Raw genomic sequence first — 9,015 nt, 5'->3', positions numbered from 1 at the left:
AATCGTTCGCCCACTCTTCCCCGGGATTCATGCCCGGGTCTGTGGAAGTGTCCCTGGGCACGTCCGAGCGTCTTCCCCCCCTGAAAAAAAAAGTTCCATATTTCCACCCCACGATGCCTGGGGAAGGTAGCCCGGGCCCGCGGGAGGTCACCCACGGGTCCGGGGCAATGCGCCCCCCGCAGGACAACCGGGGAAATGCATGCAAAAGGTGAAAAAAACACTTTGAAAATAGTTTCAATCGTTCTCCCACTCTTCCCCGGGATTCATGCCCGGGGCTGTGGAAGTGTCCCTGGGCACGTCCGAGCGTCTTCCCCCCGGGAAAAAAAACTTCCATATTTCCACCCCACGATGCCCGGGGAAGGTAGCCCAGGCCCGGGGGAGGCCACCCCCGGGTCCGGGGAACTGCGCCCCCCGCTGGTCGCCCGGGGAATTGCGTCCAAAAGGTGAAAAAAATACTTTGAAAATACTTTGAAATTCCTTACCCACTCGAGCCCGGGATTCATGCCCAGGGCTGTGGAAGTGTCCCTGGGCACGTCCGAGCGTCTTCCCCCCCCGGGAAAAACAAGTTCCAGATTTTCACCCCACGCTGCCCGGGGGAGGTAGCCCGGGCCTGGGGGAGGTCACCCCCGGGTCCGGGGGACTGCGCCCCGTGCTGGACACCCGGAGAAATGCATCCAAAAGGAGAAAAAAACACTGAAAACAGTTTGAAATGGTTCACCCACTCTTCCCCGGGATTCATGCCCAGGGCTGTGGAAGTGTCCCTGGGCACGTCCGAGCGTCTTCCCCCCGGAAAAAAAAAAGTTCCATATTTCCACCCCACGATGCCCGGGGAAGGTAGCCCGGGCCCGGGGGAGTCCATCCCCGGGTCCGGGGAACTGCGCCCCCCGCTGGTCGCCCGGGGAATTGCGTCCAAAAGGTGCAAAAAATACTTTGAAAATAGTTTGAAATCGTTCGCCCACTCTTCCCCGGGATTCATGCCCGGGTCTGTGGAAGTGTCCCTGGGCACGTCCGAGCGTCTTCCCCCCGGGAAAAAAAACTTCCATATTTCCACCCCACGATGCCCGGGGAAGGTAGCCCAGGCCCGGGGGAGGCCACCCCCGGGTCCGGGGAACTGCGCCCCCCGCTGGTCGCCCGGGGAATTGCGTCCAAAAGGTGAAAAAAATACTTTGAAAATACTTTGAAATTCCTTACCCACTCGAGCCCGGGATTCATGCCCAGGGCTGTGGAAGTGTCCCTGGGCACGTCCGAGCGTCTTCCCCCCCCGGGAAAAACAAGTTCCAGATTTTCACCCCACGCTGCCCGGGGGAGGTAGCCCGGGCCTGGGGGAGGTCACCCCCGGGTCCGGGGGACTGCGCCCCGTGCTGGACACCCGGAGAAATGCATCCAAAAGGAGAAAAAAACACTGAAAACAGTTTGAAATGGTTCACCCACTCTTCCCCGGGATTCATGCCCAGGGCTGTGGAAGTGTCCCTGGGCACGTCCGAGCGTCTTCCCCCCGGAAAAAAAAAAGTTCCATATTTCCACCCCACGATGCCCGGGGAAGGTAGCCCGGGCCCGGGGGAGTCCATCCCCGGGTCCGGGGAACTGCGCCCCCCGCTGGTCGCCCGGGGAATTGCGTCCAAAAGGTGCAAAAAATACTTTGAAAATAGTTTGAAATCGTTCGCCCACTCTTCCCCGGGATTCATGCCCGGGTCTGTGGAAGTGTCCCTGGGCACGTCCGAGCGTCTTCCCCCCCTGAAAAAAAAAGTTCCATATTTCCACCCCACGATGCCTGGGGAAGGTAGCCCGGGCCCGCGGGAGGTCACCCACGGGTCCGGGGCAATGCGCCCCCCGCAGGACAACCGGGGAAATGCATGCAAAAGGTGAAAAAAACACTTTGAAAATAGTTTCAATCGTTCTCCCACTCTTCCCCGGGATTCATGCCCGGGGCTGTGGAAGTGTCCCTGGGCACGTCCGAGCGTCTTCCCCCCGGGAAAAAAAACTTCCATATTTCCACCCCACGATGCCCGGGGAAGGTAGCCCAGGCCCGGGGGAGGCCACCCCCGGGTCCGGGGAACTGCGCCCCCCGCTGGTCGCCCGGGGAATTGCGTCCAAAAGGTGAAAAAAATACTTTGAAAATACTTTGAAATTCCTTACCCACTCGAGCCCGGGATTCATGCCCAGGGCTGTGGAAGTGTCCCTGGGCACGTCCGAGCGTCTTCCCCCCCCGGGAAAAACAAGTTCCAGATTTTCACCCCACGCTGCCCGGGGGAGGTAGCCCGGGCCTGGGGGAGGTCACCCCCGGGTCCGGGGGACTGCGCCCCGTGCTGGACACCCGGAGAAATGCATCCAAAAGGAGAAAAAAACACTGAAAACAGTTTGAAATGGTTCACCCACTCTTCCCCGGGATTCATGCCCAGGGCTGTGGAAGTGTCCCTGGGCACGTCCGAGCGTCTTCCCCCCGGAAAAAAAAAAGTTCCATATTTCCACCCCACGATGCCCGGGGAAGGTAGCCCGGGCCCGGGGGAGTCCATCCCCGGGTCCGGGGAACTGCGCCCCCCGCTGGTCGCCCGGGGAATTGCGTCCAAAAGGTGCAAAAAATACTTTGAAAATAGTTTGAAATCGTTCGCCCACTCTTCCCCGGGATTCATGCCCGGGTCTGTGGAAGTGTCCCTGGGCACGTCCGAGCGTCTTCCCCCCCTGAAAAAAAAAGTTCCATATTTCCACCCCACGATGCCTGGGGAAGGTAGCCCGGGCCCGCGGGAGGTCACCCACGGGTCCGGGGCAATGCGCCCCCCGCAGGACAACCGGGGAAATGCATGCAAAAGGTGAAAAAAACACTTTGAAAATAGTTTCAATCGTTCTCCCACTCTTCCCCGGGATTCATGCCCGGGGCTGTGGAAGTGTCCCTGGGCACGTCCGAGCGTCTTCCCCCCGGGAAAAAAAACTTCCATATTTCCACCCCACGATGCCCGGGGAAGGTAGCCCAGGCCCGGGGGAGGCCACCCCCGGGTCCGGGGAACTGCGCCCCCCGCTGGTCGCCCGGGGAATTGCGTCCAAAAGGTGAAAAAAATACTTTGAAAATACTTTGAAATTCCTTACCCACTCGAGCCCGGGATTCATGCCCAGGGCTGTGGAAGTGTCCCTGGGCACGTCCGAGCGTCTTCCCCCCCCGGGAAAAACAAGTTCCAGATTTTCACCCCACGCTGCCCGGGGGAGGTAGCCCGGGCCTGGGGGAGGTCACCCCCGGGTCCGGGGGACTGCGCCCCGTGCTGGACACCCGGAGAAATGCATCCAAAAGGAGAAAAAAACACTGAAAACAGTTTGAAATGGTTCACCCACTCTTCCCCGGGATTCATGCCCAGGGCTGTGGAAGTGTCCCTGGGCACGTCCGAGCGTCTTCCCCCCGGAAAAAAAAAAGTTCCATATTTCCACCCCACGATGCCCGGGGAAGGTAGCCCGGGCCCGGGGGAGTCCATCCCCGGGTCCGGGGAACTGCGCCCCCCGCTGGTCGCCCGGGGAATTGCGTCCAAAAGGTGCAAAAAATACTTTGACAATACTTTGAAATTCCTCACCCACTCGAGCCCGGGATTCATGCCCAGGGCTGTGGAAGTGTCCCTGGGCACGTCCGAGCGTCTTCCCCCCCCGGGAAAAACAAGTTCCAGATTTTCACCCCACGCTGCCCGGGGGAGGTAGCCCGGGCCTGGGGGAGGTCACCCCCGGGTCCGGGGGACTGCGCCCCGTGCTGGACACCCGGAGAAATGCATCCAAAAGGTGAAAAAAACACTGAAAACAGTTTGAAATGGTTCACCCACTCTTCCCCGGGAATCATGCCCAGGGCTGTGGAAGTGTCCCTGGGCACGTCCGAGCGTCTTCCCCCCGGAAAAAAAAAACTTCCATATTTCCACCCCACGATGCCCGGGGAAGGTAGCCCGGGCCCGGGGGAGGCCACTCCCGGGTCCGGGGACATGTGCCCCCCGCTGGTCGCCCGGGGAATTGCGTCCAAAAGGTGAAAAAAATACTTTGAAAATACTTTGAAATTCCTTACCCACTCGAGCCCGGGATTCATGCCCAGGGCTGTGGAAGTGTCCCTGGGCACGTCCGAGCGTCTTCCCCCCCCGGGAAAAACAAGTTCCAGATTTTCACCCCACGCTGCCCGGGGGAGGTAGCCCGGGCCTGGGGGAGGTCACCCCCGGGTCCGGGGGACTGCGCCCCGTGCTGGACACCCGGAGAAATGCATCCAAAAGGAGAAAAAAACACTGAAAACAGTTTGAAATGGTTCACCCACTCTTCCCCGGGATTCATGCCCAGGGCTGTGGAAGTGTCCCTGGGCACGTCCGAGCGTCTTCCCCCCGGAAAAAAAAAAGTTCCATATTTCCACCCCACGATGCCCGGGGAAGGTAGCCCGGGCCCGGGGGAGTCCATCCCCGGGTCCGGGGAACTGCGCCCCCCGCTGGTCGCCCGGGGAATTGCGTCCAAAAGGTGCAAAAAATACTTTGAAAATAGTTTGAAATCGTTCGCCCACTCTTCCCCGGGATTCATGCCCGGGTCTGTGGAAGTGTCCCTGGGCACGTCCGAGCGTCTTCCCCCCCTGAAAAAAAAAGTTCCATATTTCCACCCCACGATGCCTGGGGAAGGTAGCCCGGGCCCGCGGGAGGTCACCCACGGGTCCGGGGCAATGCGCCCCCCGCAGGACAACCGGGGAAATGCATGCAAAAGGTGAAAAAAACACTTTGAAAATAGTTTCAATCGTTCTCCCACTCTTCCCCGGGATTCATGCCCGGGGCTGTGGAAGTGTCCCTGGGCACGTCCGAGCGTCTTCCCCCCGGGAAAAAAAACTTCCATATTTCCACCCCACGATGCCCGGGGAAGGTAGCCCAGGCCCGGGGGAGGCCACCCCCGGGTCCGGGGAACTGCGCCCCCCGCTGGTCGCCCGGGGAATTGCGTCCAAAAGGTGAAAAAAATACTTTGAAAATACTTTGAAATTCCTTACCCACTCGAGCCCGGGATTCATGCCCAGGGCTGTGGAAGTGTCCCTGGGCACGTCCGAGCGTCTTCCCCCCCCGGGAAAAACAAGTTCCAGATTTTCACCCCACGCTGCCCGGGGGAGGTAGCCCGGGCCTGGGGGAGGTCACCCCCGGGTCCGGGGGACTGCGCCCCGTGCTGGACACCCGGAGAAATGCATCCAAAAGGAGAAAAAAACACTGAAAACAGTTTGAAATGGTTCACCCACTCTTCCCCGGGATTCATGCCCAGGGCTGTGGAAGTGTCCCTGGGCACGTCCGAGCGTCTTCCCCCCGGAAAAAAAAAAGTTCCATATTTCCACCCCACGATGCCCGGGGAAGGTAGCCCGTGCCCGGGGGAGTCCATCCCCGGGTCCGGGGAACTGCGCCCCCCGCTGGTCGCCCGGGGAATTGCGTCCAAAAGGTGCAAAAAATACTTTGAAAATAGTTTGAAATCGTTCGCCCACTCTTCCCCGGGATTCATGCCCGGGTCTGTGGAAGTGTCCCTGGGCACGTCCGAGCGTCTTCCCCCCCTGAAAAAAAAAGTTCCATATTTCCACCCCACGATGCCTGGGGAAGGTAGCCCGGGCCCGCGGGAGGTCACCCACGGGTCCGGGGCAATGCGCCCCCCGCAGGACAACCGGGGAAATGCATGCAAAAGGTGAAAAAAACACTTTGAAAATAGTTTCAATCGTTCTCCCACTCTTCCCCGGGATTCATGCCCGGGGCTGTGGAAGTGTCCCTGGGCACGTCCGAGCGTCTTCCCCCCGGGAAAAAAAACTTCCATATTTCCACCCCACGATGCCCGGGGAAGGTAGCCCAGGCCCGGGGGAGGCCACCCCCGGGTCCGGGGAACTGCGCCCCCCGCTGGTCGCCCGGGGAATTGCGTCCAAAAGGTGAAAAAAATACTTTGAAAATACTTTGAAATTCCTTACCCACTCGAGCCCGGGATTCATGCCCAGGGCTGTGGAAGTGTCCCTGGGCACGTCCGAGCGTCTTCCCCCCCCGGGAAAAACAAGTTCCAGATTTTCACCCCACGCTGCCCGGGGGAGGTAGCCCGGGCCTGGGGGAGGTCACCCCCGGGTCCGGGGGACTGCGCCCCGTGCTGGACACCCGGAGAAATGCATCCAAAAGGAGAAAAAAACACTGAAAACAGTTTGAAATGGTTCACCCACTCTTCCCCGGGATTCATGCCCAGGGCTGTGGAAGTGTCCCTGGGCACGTCCGAGCGTCTTCCCCCCGGGAAAAAAAACTTCCATATTTCCACCCCACGATGCCCGGGGAAGGTAGCCCAGGCCCGGGGGAGGCCACCCCCGGGTCCGGGGAACTGCGCCCCCCGCTGGTCGCCCGGGGAATTGCGTCCAAAAGGTGAAAAAAATACTTTGAAAATACTTTGAAATTCCTTACCCACTCGAGCCCGGGATTCATGCCCAGGGCTGTGGAAGTGTCCCTGGGCACGTCCGAGCGTCTTCCCCCCCCGGGAAAAACAAGTTCCAGATTTTCACCCCACGCTGCCCGGGGGAGGTAGCCCGGGCCTGGGGGAGGTCACCCCCGGGTCCGGGGGACTGCGCCCCGTGCTGGACACCCGGAGAAATGCATCCAAAAGGAGAAAAAAACACTGAAAACAGTTTGAAATGGTTCACCCACTCTTCCCCGGGATTCATGCCCAGGGCTGTGGAAGTGTCCCTGGGCACGTCCGAGCGTCTTCCCCCCGGAAAAAAAAAAGTTCCATATTTCCACCCCACGATGCCCGGGGAAGGTAGCCCGGGCCCGGGGGAGTCCATCCCCGGGTCCGGGGAACTGCGCCCCCCGCTGGTCGCCCGGGGAATTGCGTCCAAAAGGTGCAAAAAATACTTTGAAAATAGTTTGAAATCGTTCGCCCACTCTTCCCCGGGATTCATGCCCGGGTCTGTGGAAGTGTCCCTGGGCACGTCCGAGCGTCTTCCCCCCCTGAAAAAAAAAGTTCCATATTTCCACCCCACGATGCCTGGGGAAGGTAGCCCGGGCCCGCGGGAGGTCACCCACGGGTCCGGGGCAATGCGCCCCCCGCAGGACAACCGGGGAAATGCATGCAAAAGGTGAAAAAAACACTTTGAAAATAGTTTCAATCGTTCTCCCACTCTTCCCCGGGATTCATGCCCGGGGCTGTGGAAGTGTCCCTGGGCACGTCCGAGCGTCTTCCCCCCGGGAAAAAAAACTTCCATATTTCCACCCCACGATGCCCGGGGAAGGTAGCCCAGGCCCGGGGGAGGCCACCCCCGGGTCCGGGGAACTGCGCCCCCCGCTGGTCGCCCGGGGAATTGCGTCCAAAAGGTGAAAAAAATACTTTGAAAATACTTTGAAATTCCTTACCCACTCGAGCCCGGGATTCATGCCCAGGGCTGTGGAAGTGTCCCTGGGCACGTCCGAGCGTCTTCCCCCCCCGGGAAAAACAAGTTCCAGATTTTCACCCCACGCTGCCCGGGGGAGGTAGCCCGGGCCTGGGGGAGGTCACCCCCGGGTCCGGGGGACTGCGCCCCGTGCTGGACACCCGGAGAAATGCATCCAAAAGGAGAAAAAAACACTGAAAACAGTTTGAAATGGTTCACCCACTCTTCCCCGGGATTCATGCCCAGGGCTGTGGAAGTGTCCCTGGGCACGTCCGAGCGTCTTCCCCCCGGAAAAAAAAAAGTTCCATATTTCCACCCCACGATGCCCGGGGAAGGTAGCCCGGGCCCGGGGGAGTCCATCCCCGGGTCCGGGGAACTGCGCCCCCCGCTGGTCGCCCGGGGAATTGCGTCCAAAAGGTGCAAAAAATACTTTGAAAATAGTTTGAAATCGTTCGCCCACTCTTCCCCGGGATTCATGCCCGGGTCTGTGGAAGTGTCCCTGGGCACGTCCGAGCGTCTTCCCCCCCTGAAAAAAAAAGTTCCATATTTCCACCCCACGATGCCTGGGGAAGGTAGCCCGGGCCCGCGGGAGGTCACCCACGGGTCCGGGGCAATGCGCCCCCCGCAGGACAACCGGGGAAATGCATGCAAAAGGTGAAAAAAACACTTTGAAAATAGTTTCAATCGTTCTCCCACTCTTCCCCGGGATTCATGCCCGGGGCTGTGGAAGTGTCCCTGGGCACGTCCGAGCGTCTTCCCCCCGGGAAAAAAAACTTCCATATTTCCACCCCACGATGCCCGGGGAAGGTAGCCCAGGCCCGGGGGAGGCCACCCCCGGGTCCGGGGAACTGCGCCCCCCGCTGGTCGCCCGGGGAATTGCGTCCAAAAGGTGAAAAAAATACTTTGAAAATACTTTGAAATTCCTTACCCACTCGAGCCCGGGATTCATGCCCAGGGCTGTGGAAGTGTCCCTGGGCACGTCCGAGCGTCTTCCCCCCCCGGGAAAAACAAGTTCCAGATTTTCACCCCACGCTGCCCGGGGGAGGTAGCCCGGGCCTGGGGGAGGTCACCCCCGGGTCCGGGGGACTGCGCCCCGTGCTGGACACCCGGAGAAATGCATCCAAAAGGAGAAAAAAACACTGAAAACAGTTTGAAATGGTTCACCCACTCTTCCCCGGGATTCATGCCCAGGGCTGTGGAAGTGTCCCTGGGCACGTCCGAGCGTCTTCCCCCCGGAAAAAAAAAAGTTCCATATTTCCACCCCACGATGCCCGGGGAAGGTAGCCCGGGCCCGGGGGAGTCCATCCCCGGGTCCGGGGAACTGCGCCCCCCGCTGGTCGCCCGGGGAATTGCGTCCAAAAGGTGCAAAAAATACTTTGACAATACTTTGAAATTCCTCACCCACTCGAGCCCGGGATTCATGCCCAGGGCTGTGGAAGTGTCCCTGGGCACGTCCGAGCGTCTTCCCCCCCCGGGAAAAACAAGTTCCAGATTTTCACCCCACGCTGCCCGGGGGAGGTAGCCCGGGCCTGGGGGAGGTCACCCCCGGGTCCGGGGGACTGCGCCCCGTGCTGGACACCCGGAGAAATGCATCCAAAAGGTGAAAAAAACACTGAAAACAGTTTGAAATGGTTCACCCACTCTTCCCCGGGAATCATGCCCAG

The sequence above is a fragment of the Crinia signifera genome, unplaced genomic scaffold, assembly GCF_055691185.1.
Source record: "Crinia signifera unplaced genomic scaffold, ASM5569118v1 HAP2_SCAFFOLD_326, whole genome shotgun sequence".
Taxonomy (NCBI): Eukaryota; Metazoa; Chordata; class Amphibia; order Anura; family Myobatrachidae; genus Crinia; species Crinia signifera.
This window is presented reverse-complemented; position numbering follows the sequence as displayed.